General features: G+C 40.9%; 1 protein-coding gene across 1 annotated transcript in view; it reads left to right on the top strand.

The window, feature by feature from the left end:
* DCT (dopachrome tautomerase) overlaps positions 1-7,062 on the top strand; it is an 80,766-nt gene that overhangs the window by 25,447 nt on the left and 48,257 nt on the right. The gene's annotated exons all lie outside the window — the stretch shown is intronic.

Genomic DNA, 7,062 nt, shown 5'->3' with positions numbered 1-7,062 from the left:
ACCTGCCTTCTCCGCCGAGGGGTTAGGCAGGGCGCTTGGTGTCTGCTGGGGCTCCCCGCACATTTTACCCACATGCGGCCCTCCATACACCAACCTTGGGGCCTGACTCATCCAACATTACTCCCTGCTTGGGGGGAAAGGAGACTTACGATTCTGTCTTGCTGTTGTCCTCCATCCTGTGTCTGCTTCTTGAGGACAGTGGCTCTTATTTAGACCTCCAAAAGGTAACCTTGTTTTTACAATTTTAGAATCTTCTCCACTGAAAAGTGTAGAGCAGGTATATTAGTCAGGGTTTTATACATAGAGCGAGAGAGAGAGAAAGAGAGAGAGAGAGATTTGTTTTAAGGAATTGGCTCATGTGATTATAGAGGCTGGCGAGTCTACAGTCTGCAGCGTGGGCCAGTAGGCTGGAGACCCGGGAAAGAGCTGATGTTGCAGTTCAAGTCCAAAGGCTGACTACTGGCAGAATTCTCTCTTGCTCAGGGGAGGTCAATCTTTGTTCTACTAAGATCTTCAACTGATGGGATGAGCTCCACCCACATTATGGAGGAAATTTGCTTTACTTAAAATTCACCAATTTAAATGTTAATCTCATCCAAAAAACACCCTCACAGAAATATTCAGAATAATGTTTCACCAAATATCTGGGCACTCAGTCAAGTTGACACATAACATTAACCATCACAGCAGGTTTTCCAGGGACAGACTGAAGAATATTTAGCAGGCACAACCCGGTTCCATACCCAGTGTGTTCTTTGTGGGTCTCCAAGGAGGCCCTGGACATGGGTGGGGGCAGGGAGGGGCACAGAGATGTGTGTTTCTCCTGGCTGTCCTCTACAGTCCACTAGGCCATGCTTCTCAGAGCCTGCAGAAATGCTTGTATCTATGTTGCTCTGAATTCTGATATCCAGAAGTGCATTGATGCCTGCTATTCTGGATTTCTTCCCGTGAACTTGCAGGTTAGACCCTCATGGTGACTTTTTCTAGCCACATGATATGCAGATCTGCTTCTGAGGTTCACCTATGTCTACACGAAGCACAGGGTTTCACAGGGCAGGAGTGCGCCATAGAAAGGACTGGATATGTTTGTCTGAAGGAAACTGCATTTGCCTCAGGCTTCTGCAGGGAAGTCAGTTGCACGATCTCACCAACTCGAAGGAAGCAAAGACAGAAAAAGTGATCCTCAGTCCCAGGGGTTAAATATTTTACTGGGATTTCCTAAAGATTGCTTATTTCCCTGTGCAAAGAAGGATGAACAATCTCAATATCATAAAATCAAAGACTAAAAATACCACCTCAACCTGCTCCAAGAAAACAATTTGTCCATAGAAACAGAATCCTGATATATGAGTTGGGGGTGGGGAGTGTGTCCTGGCAAAGAGAAATGCACTGTTCGTCAAAGGCTTTGAGAACTGGACGCATCACAAGACTGGGATATTGTCCACAGAACTACTATTATATTATCTGATAGTCTTAGAAATACCCCAGAAGATGTGCATTAAAAGCTAATAACTCCTCAGTCTTTTGCAAGGGAACACTTTGTGCTTCATATTGCCTAAGCTTCAAGCTCACTGCATTTTCACTTTTGACTGGCTATTTCAAGCAAAACTAATATACCACTAATAGGAGGCAGAGAAATGATGGCGGAGAATAGCAAAACCTAGGATGGTTGCTGCCTCTCCCCTGGGCTCCCATAGCACTTCCCAAGTGCCTCCACTTGAGGATCTTGCCATCTCACTTGGTATGGTTTGTGTCTTTTTCTCTGTCATCAGACCTGGCACATCCCAGGCTCTCTGTGTGTGTCAGCTGAGTGAATCAATGAGTGAATAGCCAGGAAGAAAGCCAAAGGGCCACCAAGATACAGGACTGCACCCTAAGAAAGGAGGTTCTGCTGAGCCCTAAGAAAGGAGGTAGATAGTCCATACCTTTCCCTGGCTTAACAGTTGAGATTGTTTTGATTTCTTGTGGCAGGCTGCAGTGAAATTTAGTTTTAGTTATGTTAGGGTCTGCTACTTCTCTTTAAAAATTACCAGGGGAGGGGCTGGCCCCGTGGCCGAGTGGTTAAGTCCGTGCGCTCCACTGCAGGCGGCCCAGTGTTTCGTTGGTTCGAATCCTGGGCACGGAAATGGCACTGCTCATCAAACCACGCTGAGGCAGCGTCCCACATGCTACAACTAGAAGGACCCACAAGGAAGAATATACAACTATGTACTGGGGGGCTTTGGGGAGAAAAAGGAAAAAATAAAATCTTTAAAAAAAAAATAATAAAATAAAAAATAATAATAATAAAAAAAAATTACCAGGGGAGAAGATGGATATAATGGGGAGAAAATTACACAGGACGCATTGTCAGAGGAATATTCAGAAGCAAGCAGGCAAACAAGAAAAAAGTGCCAGCCATGGGCAAATCTGTTGGCTCCATTCTTGAGACCATTCTGGTTCTGGATGATTTTCTTGGGCTCTGGCCTGGCCCAGGTCTTTACTACTCTCTTCAATCAGATCTTCTAACATCTCTGCAAATTTGAATCCTTCCTTCCCAGAAGACTTGGGAGTTTTCATTTGTAAAACTTGGGGACCCAGCTCTAACTATAATTTAGAACATCCACCTATGTTTTGGCAAACACAAGACAACATTTGGCATAGGGGATTTGGAGCCTGTCTGGCTCAGGGCCCTGGGGATCATGGTGATCTGAGATTGTCAGGAGACCAGCCTGGGATGGTTTGGCTGGTATACTACCAGTCATTACACTGAATTGGCGACCTTTGGAAATCTCTGAGCAATAGTAGGGAGCAGTGGGACTTTGGTTCTATATTGATAATTGAATGCCAACCAAATTTCACGCAATAGTGCAATTTTAGTGCTTTAGCGGTTGAAAAGAGATGCTTAGCATATCAAGTCCAAAATACACCATACATAAATATCTTCTCTCCTTCACATCTCCTGTCTCTATGCCTGGCACTTCCAAATTATGTACCTTACCACCTGCCCATACTTGAAGATCAATGAGCTCTGTGTGTGCCTTGAAAGATCTCTGAGATGGGTAGAAATGTTGATAACAGGCATCTGTTCAAAAAATTACTAGTATAGAATACACCTCTTAAGCTCTGAGTTGATTAATCTGGATTGCACTTTATAGGGTTTAGAATGAGGTCAGAAGATAGGGCTGGGTAACAGCAACATGTCATTGAAGATAAGTGAATGTTGACAACAGAATGACAGGGTATGAGAAAGGCAGAGGGAAGAGTCAATTGGCAATGCTCAGAGGCATGCAGGTATATTGTTCCTTTCTGAGAAGACCCCAGATTTCTTTTATACAACAGACTTAACATGCAGCGTCACTAGGCCTTGCAGAGTAATCTTTGCATGAATTCAGAAGAGGTGCCATAGTAAATGATTTATAAGAAGTTCCTCATAATGGAAATATGAAATGATCACGTTAAACTTCTTAGTACTCCAGTTAAATCATATTTGCCTCTCCCTTTGAGATTCTGTCATATCCTCTATCCTCTGCCATTGTGGAGTGGTTAATATAGTGAGAGACTGGGTAACAATTAACATTCAACAGAAATATTATAATATTAGTGTTGTGACATATTACGTCAAGTTCTTATACTATATTCTTATTTTCTCTTTGAATTTTTGCATCTGGTATTTTGACAGGCACTCCCAAACCCACTAAAATTTAAACTCTGATGATATGTGAAACACATTTTTTCTTTAAGTTTTTGCCTTAAAGATGAAATTATTTCCTGGGTACTTATATATTCTGATTTTGGGAGTGGAAATGGTGCAATATTTCTGGAAGGCAATTTTGGAACATTTGACAAAATCACTAAAAATAAACATGTACTTTAACACAACAGTCCTTCTAAGAATTTAACCCATGGAAATGATCAGAGACAAGTACAAAGATTAATCGACAAGGATGTTTGTTGCAGAATTATTAGTACAGGCAAAAAACTATAAACAATACTAAATGTCCAAAAATAGGGGAATCCATTAAATCAATTATGATAACATCACAATTAGTTATTGTGCAGTGAGTTACTATGTAGCCCTTTAAAAATCAGATGAGAACAATGTACATAATATATAGTTCAATAGAAAAAACTATAATACAGACTGTAATATGATCACAATTTTGTTTAAAATTATATATATGTACTGAAAAAGGGTTGGAAGTATCAATGTCAAAATGTAAGCTGTGCTTATCTCTGAGTAAAGGAATAATGGATGAATGATTTTCTTCTTTGGCCTCTGATACTTTATAAACTTCCTATAACAAAATGAATCATTCCTTCACAAGAGGGTAAATGTTAGGTTAATGCTGGGGAGGACCCACAAGAAGCCAGACAGCAAAGAGTTAAACAAGATTTCACACTTGGATGCCCTAATTTTGCGGCACAGGGGAGAGTGGGTGCACGTGAGGAATGAGGCACAGCAGAGAGTGGTGTACATGAGGAATGAGGGAAGGAAGGGGAGATCAATGAATAATACCAGTCAGGCGTTATTGAGTACGACCCCATGTAGCAACTCTCCAAAGATAAAGAGAAAGAATTCATCTCAGGGAACCCCCAGTGAAATGAGTGAGCCAGGACTGCACCTAAAAGAGACTTCCAGAACCCAAAGAAAAGGATGGAGACTGGGTAGAAGTAACAAAGGAATAAAAATAGATCTCTAAGAAAACATTTCCTAGGGCCTAACAGATGCCGGGACCCTGGGGTGTCAACTCCGGAAGGCAGGTGTCCCCAGCTGTGAGATCTACAGGGGCCAGGTGGGCAGTGTACGTGGGGCAGGAAGAACTAGCCGTGACTTGGGGAGTTGGGTTGGGTTTAACTCAAAGTTGCTGGAGCGTCTGGTCTTTCAGAATGAGCTTGAGATTTGAACTTTTAGGTGGAATCTCCTAATTTTATTACTGTTGGCACCTTAAAATTTTTTTAAAAATTAATAGACTTTATTTTTTAGAGCAATTTTAGGTTTATAGAAAAATTGAGCAGAAAGTAGAGAGAGCACCCATATGCTTCCTCCCCTCTGCCCACCCCAGTTTCCTCTATTATTAACATCTTGCATTAGGGTAGTACATTTATTACAACTGATGAGCCAATATTGATATATTATTATGAGCTAAAGTCCATAGTTTACATGGGGTTTCACTCTTGGTATTGTACATTCTATGGGTGTTGACAAATATATAATGGCATGTATCCACCATTACAGGACAAGGCAGAGTGGTTTCACTGTCCTAAAAATCCTCTGTGCTCCACCTATTCGTTCCTCTTTCCCTTTCCCTGAACCCCTGGCAACCAGTGATGTTCTTACTGTCTCTGCAGTGTTACCCTTTCCAGAATGTCATATAGTTGGAATCAGACAGTAGGCAGCCTTTCCAATTGGCTTTGCTCACTTAGCAATATGCATTTAGGTCCCCCGCATGTCTTCTCATGGCTTGATAGCTTATTTCTTTTTATTGATGAATAGTATTCCATTTTACAGATATGCCAGCTTGCTTATCCATACATCTATTGAAGGACATCTTGGTTGCTTCTATTTTATTTTTACAGCTTTATTGAGGTATCATCAACATACAATAAACTGCACATATTTCAAATCTAAAATCTGATGAGTTTTCACATACATATACACCAGTGAAATCATTGCCAAAATCAAGATAACGAATGTATCTACCACCCCCAGAATACTCCTCATGCCTCTTTGTAATTCCTTCCTCACTCCCCTACCTGCCACCCTGTCCCCAGGCAAATACTTGTCTGCTTTCTGTCACTTGAGATTAGTTTGCATTTTCTGAAAGTTTATGTAAACGGAGTCACATAGTATGAGCTCTTTTTGTCTGGCTTCTTTCACTCAGCACATTCGGGGGGCCAGCATTTCCCCTGGATTCTGTAGAAGTTAAACTTCAAGAAGCTGGCAAATCTCCTGAGGATGGTAACTAATGATATGGAGCCAGAGATTTGCCCTAATATCAAATACCTCCTCACCAAATATCTCCTTATATACTGTATTAGTTATGAAAATAACCCAAACTATTCTTCTCTTCAGAGTCATGTTGCAAAAGATTCTTCACTCTCTTTAAGACAGGCATGAAGCATTTTCACGGTCTGATATAAAGAACCTTCCAAAAACAACGGACTCCCGATGCTCCCGCTCTCTATGACCGCCATGTTTTGATACGACGGACATGGTTCTGACTGAGTGAATTTCTCAGCCTTCCTTTGCTCTGTACTTTGACATCTGCAAATTATGAAATAGCATTTTCAGTATATGATTAAATGGAGGATTAAGGTGGATTATAAAAATGTGTATCCTATAATTCCAATTTGATTAAAAAGACTATTGAAAGAATGAATAATTACATTCACCTGGAATGATAAACAGCAAAAGATTAATTAGAATTACTTCTCGATGGTGAGATTATGAGTGATGTAAATTTTCTTCTCTGTACTTTTCTGTGTTTTTCAAATTTTCTAAAATGAATGTGTGTATTGTTATCAGAAATAGCGTGGGAAAAGTTTATGTTCAGTCTCAAATTTCGGCTTTTGATTTGCAAGAAATTAGCAAGTTATTTGGAACAGTTCTCACCCCCAACTAACTTGAACCTTAAGACAACAATAGTCATTGCTTATCATTCATTCATTCATTCACTTATTCCTCCAGCAAACATTTATTATTTAGTTACTAGGGGTTAACTCTGTGTTAGATGTTGGATATAAAGATGATCAAAATAGCAATGCTCTTCCCTTGGAAAGATCCCTCTACAGCTGACCAGTTATCCAAGTCAGTTTACTGATTGACGGGGTTGGTCAAGGTGTGGGGGGTGGCTTAAGGTTTCAACTAGGAAGTAGGCTTTGAAAGAGAAGAAGAAATGTGCTGCTCTTGGTTCTCAAGGATGTGGGACCCATTCCAACGATGGATGTCATTCTGCATGACTGTGTTGGTGCTTCCATCAGTGAACTGCAAAAACAAGGAAGGGCCTTAAAACGATTCAGTGCAGTGCAACTGCAGGTCTACCAGTGTGCTTGCTGACTCCGTTATTCTAGAGACTTTTT

Source organism: Equus przewalskii, chromosome 16 (genome assembly GCF_037783145.1).
Source record: "Equus przewalskii isolate Varuska chromosome 16, EquPr2, whole genome shotgun sequence".
NCBI classification, from domain to species: Eukaryota; Metazoa; Chordata; class Mammalia; order Perissodactyla; family Equidae; genus Equus; species Equus przewalskii.
The sequence above is the reverse complement of the archived record's forward strand: the minus strand, read 5'-3'. Positions and strand labels throughout refer to the sequence as shown.